The sequence below is a fragment of the Rattus norvegicus genome, chromosome 9, assembly GCF_021556685.1.
Source record: "Rattus norvegicus strain SHRSP/BbbUtx chromosome 9, alternate assembly SHRSP_T2T, whole genome shotgun sequence".
Classification (NCBI taxonomy): domain Eukaryota; kingdom Metazoa; phylum Chordata; class Mammalia; order Rodentia; family Muridae; genus Rattus; species Rattus norvegicus.
In genome coordinates, this window is record NC_141542.1 from 75,344,452 (window position 1) to 75,363,631 (window position 19,180).

The following is a 19,180-nucleotide window of genomic DNA, read 5'->3' on the forward strand; positions in this document are numbered from 1 at the left end:
ATTGGCTCAGGGAGGAGTTTCCACTTCATAATACTGTTGCCCAGAGATGTACAGCTGAAGAACGGAGGGTTGCTATGTGGCCGACATCTGTGAGCAAGATTAAATGGAACCCACCAAACAGCCTAACAGAAAATTCAGGAGGCTCTGGTTTAATGAGTTTTGTGGAGTTTAAGATGGCTTTTGGAGTGTCAGGCACTCCCTCTTCCCCTCACTGGTTTATTCTAGAGATAGGAGCTGTGGTTGGGATAAACGTCTATGGGTGGATACCTACCTCAGTGATGTTGAGTTCAAACCAGAAGATACTTCTGGTGGAGAACATCTTACTCTAAGCTTAAATACCCTCAGAACCGGCAGATGCTTGCTAGTTTCAGGTCAACTTGAGATAAGCTATAGTCATCAGAAAGAAGGGAATTTCAGCTGAGTAATCAACTCCATAAGCTGGGCCTCTAGGCAAGCCTGTAGGGCATTTTCTCAATTAGTGATTGATGGGGGAGGGCCCCCACCCCATTGTGAATGGTGCCATCCCTTGGGCAGATGATCCTGAATGCCACAGAGCAAGCCAGTAAGCAGCATCCCTCATGGCCTCTGCTTCAGCTCCTGCCTCCAGATTCTCACCCAGTTTGACTGTGGCTCAGGATTTATAAGCCAAACAAACCCTTTCACCCCCAAGCTGCTTCTGATCATGGTGTTTCGCCATTAATAACCCTAACTAAGACACAGCACCAGCGTCTGTTTCCTGGACACTGTGGAGCTTCCAATAAGCATTCATAGTCAGTTTTTGGCAGCATCAGAATCACTGAAAGCATTTTTGGCTGTTATGGAATAAACGGATGAGACCTGGGTATTCAAAGTGCAACTTAAAGTGCAATAGTGATTTAAAATGCATTAGGAGATGAGGTCTCTATGGAAACAGAGGCCGACCCAGGCATGCTCCTGTGCTTACCGAAGGCTGCCTTTTTGGAGCTGACCACATGGAAAAGGCCCTCGGAATAAAGATAATGCACATTTGTGGGATGCAGAGAAAAGTTGGCCACCCAAGTTGAAAAACATTTTAGGAACTGATTTTTAAGCTTGTGCCACCCTGGACAGATCTGACTTTACACTGGCTCATGGAATTTGTCACACCTACGTAGTTAATGATCCATTCCTGATCGGGCTTGTGATGGTTGCTGCTGTGGACAACCTCCCCGTTGAGTGTGCCGTCACTAGTATGGGGTTAGTCTTCAGTAGGCAGAGAATCAGCGTCACACTGGTGACACCCATACCTTATGCCAACCGCCTTGAAATGTCTAGGAGGAAACCCTAAAGTCAGAATGCAACATCTCTGTGGCGAGTTGAAGAGTTAAAAAATTGATGAAAAGGATTTTCAAGATCCTAGAAAATATAAGGTGGGGGACTGGAAGGATGTTTCTGACGTTAGGATTGCTGGCTGTTCTTCCAGAGGACGTGAGTTTGGTTCCCAGCACCCACACCACACAAGATGTTTCACAATCAGCTGTATCTTGAGTTCCATGGGATCTGACGGGGCTTTCATGGGTACCCACATGCATCTATGCATGCACAGAGACACCTTCTCTTAATGCCATCATGAAGCTAGTGCATACCTCTAGGCTAGCACTTAGAGAGGTGGTTGGACTACAAACAAATACAGGCAACCCAATACCAAGATATTTTATAACCAGTGTAATTCTAGTTTCAAGAGAAGTTATATGGCCTTCATGGATATCCATATGTGCACATATACAGACACACATTTACAGCAAAATAATATGTATGTATGTATGTATGTATGTATGTATGTATGTATGTATGTATGTATATGTACACACACATACACAGATAGAGGCAGAGATATATAGAGATTGCCAGGTGTGGTGGTACATGATGCATAACTCTAATTCCAGCATTCGGAGAGGCAGAGGCAGGAGGACTACTGTAAGTTCTGGGCCAGCTAGGGCTACATAGTAATATTCTGTCTCAGAAGGGGGTGGGTTGGGGAGACATACAGCAACAGAAAATACAGTAATATCCTCAAAGTACACAACTAACTTCATTTCTTTGTTAAGAATAATGGGGACAGGGGCCTGGAGAGTTGGCTCAGTGGTTAAGAGCTCTGACTGCTCTTCCAGAGATCCTGAGTTCAAATCCCAGCAGCCATATGGTGGCTCACAACCATCTGCAATGGGATCTGATGCCCTCTTCTGGTGTGTCTGAGGAAGCTACAGTGTAATAATATTTAAAGAAAAAAAAAAGAATAAGGGGACATGGCTACACTTCTATAGCACTTTCTAAGTCTGTGACCCCATGGTAGAAGTAGACCTGTTTTTATAACAACCTGGTATGCTTGAATCTTAGATTATCTATGAGGCGGTAAAATCTTTGATGGGTTCATAAAATGAATCTGGGGACAGTATGTCACTAGATAGTTTGTGGGAAACTCTTTACATTATTTAAAAGTTCTTTTTTGTTTATGTTTTCAAGACAAGTTTTCCCTGTGTGGTTTCTTTGTTTGTTTTATGTATATGAGTACACTGTTGCTCATATGCTTGCGGAAGACTTTTGTAGTAACTGAAGCCCAGCCCAGTAACTCAGAGCTCAGAGAAGCCGCGCCTGCTGCCACGTCTGCTTTCGGTTTCTAGGCGTCTCCATTTTGTGGACCCCAAGGCACGCAGTGAAGTCTGAGACCTGAGCCTCTCAAGAAGCCACTTAGGGCCGGACCGGTACGTGACTTGAGCGGTGTAACCCGCGCGCTACTAGCGGCGCAGCGCGAGCCTGGGACCCTAAGTCCCGGGCTGCTGTGCCTGGCGCATTCTAGTAGGCCCTGGAGGTCTCAGAGAGCCTTGCGCCGGCGCGCAGGGGACGGCGGGCGGAGCCGGGGAGGGCACGGAGGACTGTAGCTCCTCCACAGGCTGGGCACCGGTCAGGGCGTAGGGCCACCGCAGGTGGGGACAACCCCCAGTCTAAGGCAGTTTGTCATATTCAGGCCATGGGACCCCCGGAGAAGTGCCTCTTAATGACCCTTGAGTACTCCGGAGCTGTAGAGAGCGCATCCTGAGGACAGGAGGGAGCACCCACAAACCCCAGGGGGAGCATTCCTGTGTTTCAGTCGGAACTTTAAAAAGATTAACTTTTGCTGGCCGAGCCACAATTAGCCATGCACAAAACATCTTGAGAATTACTCATTTCCTGGAGTTGAACTGTCCAATTACCAGTTTTCTTTTAAAAAGTTGATTCTCTATTTGGGTGGACAAGTTCACTTGGACATTAACAAAGGAAAGGCCACTGGTATTCACAGTGGCTGGAAAGCTGGAAGTCAATTCAAGACATCTAATAAATCCCTCGGGTTCAGGTAACTTTTGAAATTTGTTCTTACACTAAAAGGGTGGGGCCAATAGGGAGTTACATGGGTCAGGCCTTGACCAAGAGGGATGATCTAAAATCTAAAACCTCCCTAAAAAGAGATTTTTAGATAAAAGATCTACCCCTAGTTTAAAAAAGTTTCTGAACAAAACAAAAAAGCCTCAGCTCTCTGTTATCACAAACAACCTTGGTTTGTATGCAAATTACTTTTTATTTTATGCTTCGGTTTTCAGAGGCAGGGCTCTATGTAGCCCTGGCCGTCCTTGAACTCACTCTGTGGACCAGGCTGGCCCAGACTGCAGAGGTCCACCTGCACCTGCCTCCTGATTGCATGGCTAGGATTAAAGGATTGCCGCTATTAGTCATTGCTCCTGGGAACCAACCAGAGATAGCCACTTCGACACAGTTTATAACCAATTGAAAGTCCAGCCAGCGGTGACGACACTTAGGTATTGGGTGTATTCAGTGACCACTGTCCAGAGTACAGAGTTTTTGAAAGCAGAAGCCATGTCCCAGCGCCTCCCTTGGCAGCTGCGGGGGTTGGGGGAGGTGTGGGTAAGCAAGCAGTTTGACAGCTAAGATAGGCAGTTTGCTGGAGGGAGAGGTCTGCACAGGAAGGCAGTATAACAGAAGCTAAGCTACCTGGGGCATCTTGAACTCGGGTTCCTAGAATAAACTTGTCCTGCCCCGTCACACCACCAGCACTTAGCTGTAAGCGAATTTTCAAAGCTTTCTTTTCAGAAACTGTCATTTTGGTCAACAATTCTTTTATTTGTAGTCTTTCTGCTGAATGACCTGGTTAAAAAACCGGGCCTTTCTTTTTTGCCTTGGTCTTACTATGTTGCTTAGGATGACCTGCAATTCCTGATCTTCCCTCCTCAGCACCCACCCCCAGCCCCCGCCTGCCCCCAGTGCTGGGCCTGCACCACCACACTCAACTTAAATGACTTTTTCTAGGAGTTTTATGTTGTATATTGTTTTTGATGACATTTGTTTCTCAAGCAAGTCACCACTTGCTAACCTAAACCAGTTTACCAAGTTTCGAGAAACCGGAGGTGAGGGTGTGTGTGTGTGTGTGTGTGTGTGTGTGTGTGTGTGTGTGTGTGTGTGTGTTTGGGTTTGGGTTTCCGCATAGAGGCGGAAGTTGGTTCCTTTCTGACTTCCTGTAACTTTCCTCCGATCTCTTCGGATTTTGGAACCCAGCAGTCTTGGTGGAGTGGGAGCCTTCGCATCTTTGGTTCTACTCGGTCCTAGCGTTGGGAGAGTATCATAGCACCTCCTTCCTGAACCTGTTGGGCTGGCTGGGCGCGTCACCGGGTTCACAGCTTGGGCCAGTTCCACAAGCCAACCTTCCAGGATGCCAACTGAAGGGACCGCTCCTATTTGTGTTCTTTCCAGTGTCTCGTTCGATCCAGTTTTCTGGAGGTCTCCCGGCGAAAACAAGTGACAAAGCCACTGTTGAGTGAGATGGGCCAGCGACCGCCCGGTGTGAGTAATCTGAGAACCCTTCCTATTCTTGCTGTTCCTACAGGGACTTGGGCTGTTGGAGAGCTGACTCCTGATTAATGTAGGAAAGTGTTTGTTTCCTATCTTCCACTTTTGGTTCCTTCTGTGCTTTTTGGGAATCCACTCTCAGCACCTCCAAACTTGTGGCACATTTAAATCCAAGTCTTTCTTGAAGAGAGCCAAAGACTTATTAAATTAAACTCGTTTCTGGAATCAAATGCCTCCTTGTTAATTTAGTGAGTGACTCTGGATGGAGTAAAGTTCTGGACAAGGTACTTGGTTGTCTTTGGTTTGTTTATTTATTTCTATAACCTCAGCATGGAGGCCGCCGGGACAAAGCTCAAGGACAGCGTGCCCTGGAAAGAAGCCTGCTGACCAAGTGTGGGGCAGTAAAGGTTTGGCCCAGGGCCTTCTGTACTCAAAGCCTTGTTTTTCTTAAATCTGTGAAGCAAGAACCACTACCTGTGCTGTGATGCCCCAGCTGACCTTCACCTCTGGGAACATCCCACCTGGGGCAGCTGTCCTGCTCCTTACCAAGGATTCTACTTCTTATTTTGCATTGTATATTAGTATTCAAAACCTTTCAGGCAAGTTATAAGTAAAGTATACCTGGGTTTAGTACCTGCAAAGTAAATACAGACACCGCCCCCACCTCCCACAAGCCCATCCCCTAGAGATAGCCGAAGGTTGCTGGTGCTAGTTTCATACATTGGTGTGCCCAAATAGAGCCTTTTGATTACCTTTTAAAGATTGGGAATTTTCCCTCCCTCCCAACCATCCCCACTTATTTTTGTATGTATGTCTCCAAACAGTCTTTCAGAACGGATATTCATGGTGTTCTTACTTCTACATTTCCCTCCCTAGTTTCCCCTTTCCCATCTTGTGCAGTGGCCACTTGGATTTGTTTCATTGGCTCAGATTTTTTTCCCCTCCTCCCTCTTCAATTCTTAGCTTTGGGGAATAATTTCTTTCTTTGTGTCACATTTGTAAGAAAAAGACCGTGTGTGCGTGTGAGTGTGTGTGTGTGTGTGTGTGTGTGTGTGTGTGTGTGTCTGTCTGTCTGTCTGTCTGTGTCCTTGAATCTTGTCTTTCTAGGTGAAATTGAACTCTTTTTTTCCTGCTCTTTGTACCTTATTCTATATTTATGCTCATTTCATGATCTGAACTCTCAGACACTTTTTCTTTATTTGGTCATTTAATACCAGAAAATAACAACAAATCTTAGCTTCATTATTTTCCTCTTTCTGGGTTTTCTTTGGTTGAGCCCATTGAAAGAATTAAGTTCTCCCAACTTGGTGTCAGATTTACAACATATGCGAGACTGTGTTCTGCAGTGAGCTCTCCAGTTGAGGAAGAATGTAGTATCTTGATTTTTGAGACAGCGTCTCACTGTAGCTCAGGCTGGACTGAAACTCAGCATGTAGCACAGCTTGGCCTTGAATTCTCCAGATCCTCCTCAGCTTCCCAGCTAAGATTGCTGACGTGAACCCCCACACCCAGGTCCAGCACAGTGTTCGACCTCTACCTGATACCTCAGTGTTTCAGTGTGATTGAAAACTCCTGCTGCTTTTACTGCTTCCAAGGTTTAGTGTGCTTTGAAGTGAGTGACTTGCTTCAAAGATCTTGTTTTACCAGTGGGAACCAGAGCTTCGTGGACCTGTGACTTGTTCCAGATGTTAACCTCCCCTCTGCCTTAGGCATCTGAAATCCTTTAAAAAAATACTTTTTTCTCTTGTAGCTTTAGTTTTTGGTTTTGTTTGAGATTGAGTCTCCTGGAGCCTGGGCCTCCTTGAACTCCTGGTCCTCTCTGTTGCCATAGTTACAGGTGTGCATTGCCATACTTGACTGAAAAGCATTTTTTAAAAGTTAGATCTTTGTTTTAAAAGGTAGGCACTTGACAGATCTCTTGCTCAAACACCTCTAGGTGTTACAGAGGGGGTCCATCATGGCCCCTGTTAGAAATGAAAGCGTATGCATACATCTTTCTCTGCTGACTGACACCCCATTCCCCCTTTAATTAGGAAACACAAAAGTTGTACAAGTTACATGCAGAACCATGTCTGGGTGACTACTGAAACCTGAACAAAATTTTTTTGCCTGACTTATGCCCTGCTTAAACTCCAAGGCCATGCTATTTTAATCTGACAGATAGTTAGAGCTGTGCTTAAAGGCCTAGGGAACCTATTAAATGTTGTGGTGGGATCTGGGGGGTTGTATATATAGCACAAAACTGTGCCCTGGAGAAATGATGCAATTACTCTCTGCCCAGGTTCTCCATAAACAAGCTGGCCATCACTCAGCCTTAATGTGGAACAAGTCTCGTTAAGCATGATTGTTTACAGGGAATGTCAAAGAATCTTAAAAAAAAACAGATAGGTGGGAAGTTAGGGCTACCAAGGGTGATGGAGCAGATGAAGCAGATGGACACTTTTTACTTTATTTTCTCTATTCGTCCATTTTGAGTCCCCTGACACCCACACCCCCACCCCAGTTCCATGTAACTTTATCATCGTAAGCATCAAGGGCTGAACAGGAACCCAAGGAGAGCAGGAACCTGAGGCAGGAGCTGACGCAGGGACCACAGACAAGTGCTGCTTCCTAGCTTGCTCCAGAGTTTCTTAAAACAAAGAGAACTTCTTATAATTAGAAAAACTTCTATATCGAAAGGAATTTTTCGAAGCTTCATCTTGTGGCCATATGTACAACTTTGGTTTTTGAACTGAGCTTTTGGGTAACTGGTCAAATGTATTTGCCTGGTTGAAATTTTAACTCAAGCCAAGCCAAACTTCAAATGTGGTAAATGCTAAGCTGTGTTCTCTTAGGCATTTAGTGTTGTTTCTCGGCTCACCTTTGATTTATTTTGCTTTCTTTTCCAGACAGGGTTTCTCTATTAGCCCTGGCTGTCCTAGAACTCACTCTGTAGACCAGGTTGTCCTCAAACTCAGAGAACCCACCTGCCTCTGCCTCTGCGCACTGGAATTGAAGGCACACCACCAGCTCTCGGCATTTATTTTCTTTTTCAAAGACAGGATCAGTACATAGCCCAGCCCAAGATGGCCTTGAATTTGCTCCTCTGCCTCAGCCTTGCAAGTGCTGGATTTACATGTCTATATTACCAGACTTTGAGAAAGAATGTGGTTTTCCTGACTGCTGTTAGACGAAAATATACCCCCAGTTCCCTACGCTCCACATCAGATGGCTTAGATGCTTACAGAACAATGATAACAAAAGACAAGACTCAGCCATCTCTTCACTGTACAACTTAGAAAAGAGGTTTGATCTCTGGACTCAGGGTTTGCCAAAGCATTAAAATCTAAAGTCTCACTTAAACCAAGCAGTTTGGCCTGGTTTTTTTTTTTTTTTGTTGTTGTTTTTGTTTTTGTTTTTGTTTTCTGCTAAGGAAATAAAAACTCTGTAATTTATGAATGCAGCAAATCTTGCCCCATGGTTTTTTGGAACAAATTGAGTGAGTACTGCAAAAGTTCATTCGTGTTTGTATTTTTAACTGACACCATCCCATATAAGATAGTAGTTCTGAGGATGTTAGACTGTTGTCTTGTCTGGGGGAAATTACTTTTAAGTTTTAGGCACATTTTGCTGGGCATGTTGAATTATGCCTCCAATCCCAGCATTCGGGAAGCAGAAGAAGGCAGATGCTCTGAGAGTTCGAGGCCACCCTGGCTAACACAATGAGTTCCAGGACAGCGAGGACTATGTAGAGAGACTCTGTCTCAAAACAACAACAACAGCAACAACAACAACACCTTTTTTTAGGCACTTCTGAATCTGTCCTGAAACAATCACACATGTCGAAAATTGGGTTTGAGGTTGGTGAACGAATGCTCTATCATATACATCTTAAGAGTTTAAGAAATGACCGCTTATTAAGAGTTAGTGCAGAGGATACGTTTTTATCAAAACGTGTTGAGAATTAGTTGGCCCTTTTACTGAAAGGCTAGAGTTTGGCTGGAGACACTGTCTTCCCATTTAAGATGAGTTCTTATCAGCTCACAGGAGGCTAGTCACCGTTTTTAAAAACACAAAGCCAAAACCTTTCTCCCAAAATTCTGTGTTCCTTAGTCTGTAACCAGAAAAGCTTGTATCTTGCACTCTCTCCCAGAGTAAATATAACCATAAATTTCAAAGTCACACCCATTATGAAGATTAAACAATTTTAAAGAAGGAAGGAATCTAAACAGTAGTGCATGAGCCTGTCCAACTTTTTTAATCTGTCATATCAGGAAATGAACCCAAAATTCCTGTGCAGACCACGTTAAGAGAATCTGAGCTTCCTGTTGTAGAAAATATAAAAAATAACCACTAGAGCACTTGCCTAGCGAGCACAAGGCCCTGGGTTCGGTCCCCAGCTCCGAAAAAAAAAAAAAAAAGGAAAAAAAAAATAACCGCAAACCCTCGCTAGCCAGCAGGGTAGTTCATAAACCAAATTAAACATCTTCTATCAATTATATTACCAATAAGCAACTTACCAAACCAGGACTTTAACCTAAAATAAAATCGATCTGTCAAGCTCTCTACCCAGAGCCTCAGAGTTTTATTTACTAATAACTTCTATAATATATATCTGCATTCACTCTGCCTGGTGTTACAGACTTATCACATCGCTCTACTTGGAGTCAGTGACTAATTTTCCTTTCGTTCCAAACGATTGGTAAAAAATCCCCACTTGATTCGGGTAATCTCTCTACTCTCTTCTTCTTAAAAACAAACTTAATCACTTTCTAATAGTACCAGTCGTTAAGAAGCAGCTTGTCTAACTAGGATTTTAACCCAAAAAGTCCCGTGGAGCCCACATTAGAAGGAATATGAGTATCTTGAACGACTTTCTAGACAACTTTCTTTAAAATGCAGCTTTAATCTCCATCTCTCTAGCTGCCACTACTTATCTCAGCAGGGGATCTACTAGGCTGTTTCCTTGTTTAAGGGTCCCCTGCTTGGACCATCATGTGACTCAACATGGCACTGGCCTCCTCTTACTTAAATTTTCTCTTAGGCTTACTAGTGGATTTTTGTCCACCATGTTGGACACCTGTTGCTATAAAATTCTAAAAAAAAAGTTATCTTTTATTCTCACTAGGTCTGGCACCGTAGTGCCCCGAGATATCTGGTGGACGTCTTCACCTCAGTCAGCAAAGCGTCTCACCTGTTTTGCTCCATCCCATATCACACTGCTGATGGCTTCTCTCTGGGCTTGGCAACTATCTCTCTACCCATCCAGTTCCCAAGGCAGGCTGCCACTATGCCAGAAATATACATCCCAGTTCCATGGTGGCCTAGTGTCTCCACCACCACATACTCTCTTGAACTTAATTCACCACATGAAAGAACACACAACACAATAACCTCTGATCCAGTTGATAAGATATAATTGCCCACCTAGACATACAAAGCCCTGTACACATCCATCCCTTAAGAATATTCATAACAACCTGTAAATGTGCAGAGAGGAATCTTAACATCAGCCTCCATGTTCTTTCTGATGCTTCCTCCCCCTTTCTTGTTCCAGTCTCCTCCTCTCTCTAAAACTTTTCTCCTGCCCATCCTTTCTTCTCATCCAATGACAGGCCTCATTCTGCCTTGTACCTGCCTTCACCTATATGACATCATCCTATAATACCCAGCCTCTTATAACCATAATCCCTTTAGTCAGTGCTGTCATTAGTTCATTCAGTGTAGAACAGTCAAGCTCCGTGTCCAGGCTCCAAGTGTGATACCCTCTCGTGCTGCCAGTTCCAGCTTGCTTCAGTGTAGGTTGCAAAGGGACAAATGGACATTGTATATGTGCCTATCTGCTGCAACTGGGTAGTCCTGTGTCATCTGTTCAAGAGCTCTGAGGCCCGAGCCTGGCAGGATACCTAGGGCCTACCACACATAGCTGACTGAAGGGGAGAGTCTGTCTCTCATCACGGTCTAACTCAGGCACAGCATGAAAGAAATGCCTGAAGACAGTACAAACTGCTGTGAAGGAGGGCAAGATGAGCCCGTTTGGGAACCAGGGCAAGCTGTGGAAGAGAGCTTGAAATACAGAATTTCAACATGGTGCTGAGTGGGGTGGGGGAGCTTTCTCAGTGGAGGCAACTGTGAAGAGGTAAAAACAAAACCTATGTTGGTGAACATGGAAATATTTCGAATTGGATTATGGGTAATGCACAGAAATGGAAGGATATTCTTCGTGCTTGAGCTATGTAGGAAATGTCTGTCCCAGCAAGAGTTTAACTCCAAGGTGGGTCAGGCCACTCTATCAGCTGGATTCCGTTTCATTGCTCCTGGTGACTCTGCTCCATGCTTCTGGGTCCAACTAGAAGTTTAACTTCTTCCTCCAGGTTTGTGCTGCCATGCCTGGCGGCAGTCCCTTTATAAAGCCCCCACTCTGCTTTTTGTTTATGCATTAAGACTGAACTTAGGGCCTTGCACATGCTGAGCGAGTTCTCCGTCACCGAGGGCACACCCCTAGCTCTCTTTCTACCCTTTGAGATGGTTTCACTAAGTTGCCCAGGCTGGCCTTGAACTCACTGAGTCCAGTCAGGTCTGGAGCCTTCACTTCCTCTGCCTTAACCTCCTGCGTAGCTGGGATCATGCGTCGCCCAGCCTGGCTTTAAAGCCCCCACTTACCAGCTCTCTTCCCTTGGAAGTCTGGAAAGCTTGGAAGGGACACAGGCAAAGAAAAGGAGTTTCATGCAAGGGCTGTATAAAAGGCACCTACTTTTGTGTCAATTTATAATCGGGACCATTTATCCTCTGTGGGGAACATTATTTGTGTGAAATGTGTTGCTTGCACTGAAAACATTTCAAATTATTATTTTGCCCCAGCCAATGGTCTCTTAGGCCATGTTTTAGTGCAGGTCTGCAGCACCACAAGCCAGGAACCACAAGATGATTATTGCATGTCCTCCTTTGACTGACTTGAGAGGGGGTGGGAATTGGCATTCGAGGTATATACCTTACATTAGAAATGCCCACGGCTTGGGGGCAAAGGTAAGTGTATTGTATTAGCTGTTCTGCTTGTCTCTGGGTCCTGTGGAAGGGAAGGATGAACTCTGACATTCCAGGTAGGTGCACAGAGCTGGGTGAGATGCTCACATTGTACTCTTCAGAATCGTGCAACTCTGTCTGGCTTCTGGAAACTTCTGGATGAGCCAAGTACCTCATGTTCTTATCTCACTTCCTGGGTACTGGGAAGTTCCAATTTGGCCTCTGGCAAGACAAACTTAACATGTGACTGCCCAAGTTGTGCGGTTGCTGAAACATATTTGTTTTCACACTGCCTTCATGGAGGTAACGTTGCTGTCATTGCTATGCCCTCTCCTTGCTTCAGATGAAAAGCAAGGCAAACAACAGATTAACTGTGTCTTTTTTTTTTTTTGAGCTTAATGAAATTTTTATTTTGAAAATATGGCAAGAGTCTAAGGCACTTCAAACATTTAAATACATATACAGGACCCAAGTAAATGCCGAGGCACGGTAGAAATACACGGAGAACTACACTCTGCCTCCCTAGACGCAAATCTGGAACCCAGTCCTCTAACCCAATTCAAACCTTTGTCACCAGACACAGACACGGTTGGGCAGTTGCTTAAACCGTTACGTTACACGTAGCTCTTTATGACTGTACTGTGGAATATAAAAGCTGAAAATACTGAGATTAACTGTGTCTTAAAGAAGCTAACCAGTCATTGTACTGGCTGCCGTGTGGCTGACTGGATTATTTTGCAATTTGAACGTCAGGTGACTGGGAGGCACCTGACTTTAGTGAAACAGTTTGAGAAGGCTGACCAAAGTTGCCACACTGTACTGTTAATGATCCTAGCGAATGCTAGATGCCAGAGGGGATGATACAAAGGAGTTACTGATCACGCCTGTGTGGACACTTTCAGGAGAGCCTTACAAAGTAGGTGGGCCTGCAAGTTAAGGGTTTTGCTGTGCAGATGGGTGGAAACAGTATAATCCAGGTAGAGGCTTATGGAAAATGACTTGTTGAGGTTTAATTGAAGCCAAACGTGCAGTGTGTGTATTGATGAGATGCAGGCAGGACCAGATCATGATTGGCCTTGTGCAGTCTTGGGACCTGTAGTGGGAGAAGGACTGTCACTGAAGGGCAAGTTCATTTTGATTGAATATAGACTCGGGCAGCTTAGAGGCCGGGGGGTTGAATAAGCCATTTAGGGAGCAAGCACAGAGAGGGTTCTAGGATGGGTATGATGATCAGAGAAGGCCTGGGTAGAAATGGTGGAGAGAGGTCAGCCAGGGGAAGGGTTCTAAGGAAATTAACAGTATCTGGTGGAGCAAAGCAGGTTTACAAAGACCTCTTTTTATTTAAATGTTCTGGTGCATATTTAAAGTACAGAATCTGTTAAGATAGTTGCTTCTGCGGTAGGACAGATGAACAGGTCAGTTGTCCCACTTAGCTACCCATTTTCCCCTCTGTGGCAAGAGTAGTTCTAAATCTACTCTTAGAACAGAAATCCTAAATACAACTCAATTTCAGCAAAAATTTCCAGCACAAAACACGTAGAGCAAAAAGTCGGGAGAACAATTAGCCAACTATAGTTCTCTGATGTGGTTTAGTCTTTCACTCACCCAGCCTAACTGTTGCTTTATATCCTTTGACCTGCCCATTTCCTGTCTCACCCTGGGCCCAGGAAACCACTGTTGATTCCCTGCCTCGGTATAGAACCTTTAAAAAAAAGTCTGCGTATAAATGAGATCATGCAAAAATTTTCCTATATTTTTCATCTTTCATTTCACATAATTTCCTTTCATTTTATCCATGTAGCAAGTGGCAGAGTCTTCTCTTTCTTGAAGCCGAGTAATATTCAGTCGTCCACGCACGCATGCACGCACTTGCGCATGCATTGTGGGGACGGGGATCCATTAGGAATCATGCCAAGGAGTGGGTCAGAGTGAAGGGAACTCAACACTGAGTGCAGGTCGTTTCTTCATGGGGTGCTAGCCCTGTGGAAGGAGATAAAGTGAGGTGCTTGTTGGTTTAAGGGACTCAGGCTCAGGGGTTTTGTGATAGTCACTTGTTTAAGACGGAAGGGCCTTGGCCATGTGTCTGAGGTGAGGCTGGGGTGGGACTGGGGAGAACTGTGAAGGCCGGAGGAGCCTTCCCCTGGGGGAGGGAAAAGAAGGCAAAGAGAATCTAACAAACAGACTGCCCAGCAGATGCTGAGGACACAGGAAGTAGTGCTACCCTCTGTGCGGTGTGGTCTTCCTTCCTCAGCCTCTGACTGTTCTGTGTTTTTTTTTTTTGTTTTTTGTTTTTTTTTCCGGAGCTGGGGACCGAACCCAGGGCCTTGCCGTCGCTAGGCAAGCGCTCTACCGCTGAGCTAAATCCCCAACCCCGACTGTTCCGTTTTTAATGAGTGTGTGCGCACACATGCACATACATGTAATACACTCATACATGTATTAAAGGTACATTTATGGAGGTCAGGAAAACCTGGAGGGGTCAGTCCCCAGTCCCCAGAGGGTGTGGGTCTTCGGGATGGCACTCAGGTTCTCAGGCTTGGTGGCAGGCACCTTTACCCACTGAACATCTCCACCTCCCCTACCTCTCATGTGTTACTTACATATTTTATAATATATACATTAACCTCCAGCATCTGAGAAAAGAATTATTCTTCTGAGGATCTGTTGAAACTCTTTAAAAATTGTGTATTTTAATTAGATTTCAAAATAGTAGGTTCCATGCGTTTTCTTCCTATATCTTGGTATTGGTTACCCCCAGCCCCTGATTTTTGCTACTCTAGATGTGAGTGGAAGAGACTCTGGATCTGAAAATAGGGTACAGGGTGACTAGCCATTCCAGTTAGCCCAGGACAGAATATTTCCTGTGATATAAGAATTTTGATACTAAAGCTGGAAAGTTCTGGGTGTGTTTGTCTTGTTTGCCTATCTGAGGTGTTACAAGGGTGGATGTCAGGAGGAAAAAAGTAAAGGAATGTAAGATTCTGGCCAGAGAATTTGGTTTCGGGTTCAGTATAGAGAAAATAAAGTGAAGCCGGGTGGTGGCAGTACATACCTTTAGGGGGTGGAGGCAGGTAGATCTCGGAGTTTGAGGCCAACATGGTCTACAGAGTAAGTTCCAGGGCTTCAGGAAGAGAAACCCAGTCTTCCAGGAGGGGTGGTGGTGAGATCATTTCCTGGCACTGTTATGTGTAACTTATTCATCCATCCCTTTTGCATTCTAGTGCCAGTTCTGAGTCACACACTCATGTCTAAACAGTGTTTGACCACCAAGTTGCCTCTGCTGCAATCTAGGCAAGGAGACCTGTGGAGCCCCAGGACCTTAGAGCCTCTTTAGCACTTTCAGCCATTTTGGAAATACAGATATCAAGTGTGTTACCACCGAAAGGCCTAAAGTGATTCTGTCTCTAGACCGGTCTCCTTTTCTGAAACCGTTGCTATTTTAAGCAGGTACTTTGATGATCTCATGACTTGCTCCAGAAATGAAACTGAGACTGGCTTTAGGTTTTCAGTGCTCTGGTTGTTAAGGTTAAAGACACTGTGTACCGAATGGGGAACTATGTGGGTGTGGAAAAACAGGGGAGACAATGAAAAAATTTCATCAGAAGAAAGGGGGAATTCCTGTAGAATCTAGAAAAGGCCAGATGCCAGTTCTGTCTGGCTATAGAAGCAGTACTGTTTGAAACAGAGGGGTAGTTAAATGATAGCCTTGGCTTGTTCCCTGACTAGCTCAGAATTTAATTGCCCGTTTATTTTACTCTAAATAGACACATGCCAACGTCCTTCATTACAAGTGACCATCTTCCTCATTGTTTAGGGGTGAATCTCTGTGCCTCTGACTTTACCCCCAGAATCCCAATCTCTCTAGTGTATGTCCCACCTTTTAATCCGGCCTCAGCTCGTTGGCCACTCAGCTTCTTACTGACAGCTGGTTCTTCCACTCAGCGCACAAGAGATCATCCCTCCGTGTATCCTTGGGGAGAGGGCTAACCTAGCAAGCCTGAGTTCAGTCACTACACTGCAAAAGCAGGTTTGGTGCTGGGCCCCAGCACTTGTGAGGCAGAGGCAAGCAGACCTTTGTGAGATCAAGGCCAGCGTTCATGGTGAGAGCCAGGACAGAGTCACAAAGTGAGACCCTGTCTCAGAAAAATACCAAAGCAAACAAACAAAACCAAACCATATCCCAGGTACAGTGACATGACCCTGTAATCTCAGTACTCAGGAGGACTAAAAACATAATTTGAAAAATGCAATGTTAAGGCCAGCCTGGGCTACATAAGCCTCTTGTTTCAAAAGAAATCAAACAAAAACTCCTATAGCTTCCACAAAGCCTACTCTTATCATTTGAGCTAGTAAAATCTGACCTGTCCTTGTGGGTACTTTTGGGAAGTCTTTAGCTATTCTTCTAAGGTTTATCCATCTACATAAATAGAAAGGAAATTCTGAAAGTTTCCCCATGGTGTGCAATTTTTATACTGTCTCCCTCTCCCCTACCCCCACCCCCACCCCCACCCCCACCCGTTTTTCTTTTCTTTAGCACTTGTACCTGGTAGAGGCTCTGTCCAGAAGATACAGAAACTAAAATTCCACTTCCCAAACTCACTAAGAGTTTTTGTGACTCATTAGTGATTTCCAACTTAATCGCACATGGGCAGAGACTGTGAGGTGGAGTATGCTGATCCTGCCTTTGCATTCTGTGGGGATGCACACTTGGAATCCCAGTGCTGGGGAGACAGAGACAGGGGCAGGCCTGGGCTCACTGGACAGCCAGCCTAGCCTGTTTAGAGAATTCCAGGCCAGTGAGAAACTATCTTTGCCTCAAAAAAAAAAAAAAAAATCATGGCAGCTGATGCTTGAGGGTGACACCTGAGGCTGTTCTCTGGTCTCCACACACTTGTGCACACACACACATGCGTGTGTACCAGTACACACACACACACACACACACACACACACACACGGCTATCTCATGGTATATATATAACCATCTGCTTAACGCTTTAGTGATGTTCGTGATTTCCCTTTAAATGTCTTATTACTAACAGTGAAGTGTCGTTGTTATTTTAGATGGCATCTTTTTGAAATTTACATTTTTCATGATTGTTGCTAGTTTATAGACTTACAGTTGACTAGTTTTTATTTATCACAGATTTCAAAACTTTGCCTTCTCCTTTTTTTTTTTTTTTTTTTTTTTTTGGTTCTTTTTTTCGGAGCTGGGGACCGAACCCAGGGCCTTGCGCTTCCTAGGTAAGCGCTCTACCACTGAGCTAAATCCCCAGCCCACTGCCTTCTCCTTAGTCTAATGGTTGGCTTGTCGGGAGACTTGGCTTTTCCTCCATGGGAAATCTTATTGTCCACGAGTAATTACAGTTATTTGTTTGATTATGTTCTATTTCTTATGGTCTCACTGCCCTGGCTTTGCCCTTCAGTAAACTGTCTAATACAATGTTTGTCTTCAGGCTCGAGCCTGAATTTGAAGGGGCCGCTTCTAGCCCGTCACCAGAAAGCACAGTGTGCGGTGGTGCCCTTCCTAATCTGATCCTATTGCTGCCTGGGAAGATGAGGGTTTTACTTTAATCTACTCAGTGGTGTTTTGGAGGGAACTGTTTTTTTTTTTTTTTTTTCAGGCATATGGGTGTTTTGCCTGTATATGTGTGTGTGCAGTCTAGGGCCTGAGGAGGCCAGAGTTGTGGATCAGATCCTTTAGATCCCCTGTCATTGGAGTTTCCTGGGATTATGAGCCACCACATGGGTGCCAGGAATCCAACTCAGGCCCCATGGCAGAGCAAACAGTGCTCTTAACCTCCAAGCCCTCTCTCCAGCCCCAGCACCTAATATTTTTATTATACTGAATCTTCTTACTTATGAATAAAGTATGGCTCTCCATTTACCTGGGCCTTTAGTAATGTCTTTTTAATAATTCATGTTTTTTCCATTAAGGTCTTGCGTAGCTTTTGTTTGGATCATTGTACATATTATCTGTGATAATATGTGGTAAACTTTTAAGTGATTAGCACAGTAGGTTTTAAACTGCTTTCTTTTTGACTCTCTCTCTCTCTATATATATATATGTATGTATATATATATGAATAGATATAGAGATATAGATAGATAGCCTTTTAATTTCTTTTACCAGCTGCATATTGGAGCAGGTGCTTCTGTGTTTTATGCTGCATCTCTGTGCACTACAACTAGATGTTTGTTTGTTTTCCCATTAATCAGCACTTTATTTGAGACACGGATGGTTTCACACTGGTCTGGAACTCTCTAAACAGGCTAGACTGGCTGTCCAGTGAGCCTAGGCATGCCCCTGCCTCTGTATCCTCAGCACTGGGATTCCAAGTGTGCATCCCCACAGAGTGCAAAGGCAGGATCCACAGTCTCTGACCGGATCCCAGAGCTAGCACCAGGGGATGATGGCCAAAACCAGCTCTCAGATGACCCTTGGGGAGCAAACTTGCCATGCATACGTGCTGTTGATCTGAACTATGGGCTGCAGAAAGGCTCCTTATGTTTCTAAACACACTCACGTAAACCTTCAGAGGCAGGCTGCGAGAATGTATTCTGTTTGTTTTGTCTGTTGTGGCAATGTTAATTTTAGAAGGTTTGTTTATTTCTATTTATGTGAACGAGTGTTTTGCCCTGCGTATTATATATGGGTACCGCATGCATGGGGTGACCAAAGAAGTCAGAGGGCACTAGATTCCTTGGGAACTGGAGTGATGGAAGGCTGTTGAGTGCTGGGAGCCAAACCACAGGCTTCTGGTAGAAGGAGCCTTCTCTGCAACCCAGTGATTTTAATTTTGCTGGGGCTAACTGATGGATGAGTTTCTGTCCAGCGTAAGATCAGTTCTTCTCTAGCTGGATACGACGGTACAGATCTATTCTCAGTACTCCAGAGGCCGAGAGGACGACTGACATGAGCTTGGGGCTAGCCTGAGCTTTTATAGTGGGTTTCAGGTTTCTGGGGGGATTCTGCATTTGCTTCTGAAGGTCTTGCTGACTTCCCTAGCCTTGGGAAAGTTTTTATGACAATTTGTTGGCCTGGTCATAACAGAAAATCCAACAAAACTGACTATTTTTTTTTTTTTGGTTCTTTTTTTTTGGAGCTAGGGACCGAACCCAGGGCCTTGCGCTTCCTAGGTAAGCGCTCTACCATTGAGCTAAATCCCCAGCCCCAAAACTGACTATTTTGATTCCAGCTAAGCCTCTTATTTCTGTGCTTTTCTCTGCCAAGTGCCCAGAACGCAGAGCCACAGAGAACTGACCGCGCTGCGTGTCAGCTTTCAGGCAGGGAGGTTTGCTGCGTGGCTCTGTCTGGGGGTCT

General features: G+C 44.7%; 1 protein-coding gene and 1 long non-coding RNA gene across 52 annotated transcripts in view; one reads left to right on the forward strand and one right to left on the reverse strand.

The window, feature by feature from the left end:
- The first annotated feature begins 2,602 nt into the window (after positions 1–2,602).
- The window catches only part of Cflar (CASP8 and FADD-like apoptosis regulator), a 70,818-nt gene continuing 54,240 nt past the window's right edge, over positions 2,603–19,180 (forward strand). For 37 of the 51 annotated variants that reach the window (XR_015628420.1, XR_015628421.1, XR_015628422.1 and 34 more), the window contains exons 1-2: positions 2,621–2,720; positions 4,759–4,848. The gene's annotated coding sequence lies outside the window, so the exon portion shown is untranslated. 51 annotated transcript variants of the gene reach the window in all.
- LOC100909946 (uncharacterized) lies at positions 13,177–15,029 on the reverse strand. The gene is made up of 2 exons (XR_015629582.1): positions 14,909–15,029; positions 13,177–13,836 (listed from the first exon to the last, which is right to left on the reverse strand). It is a non-coding gene; the product is annotated as an uncharacterized LOC100909946 (long non-coding RNA).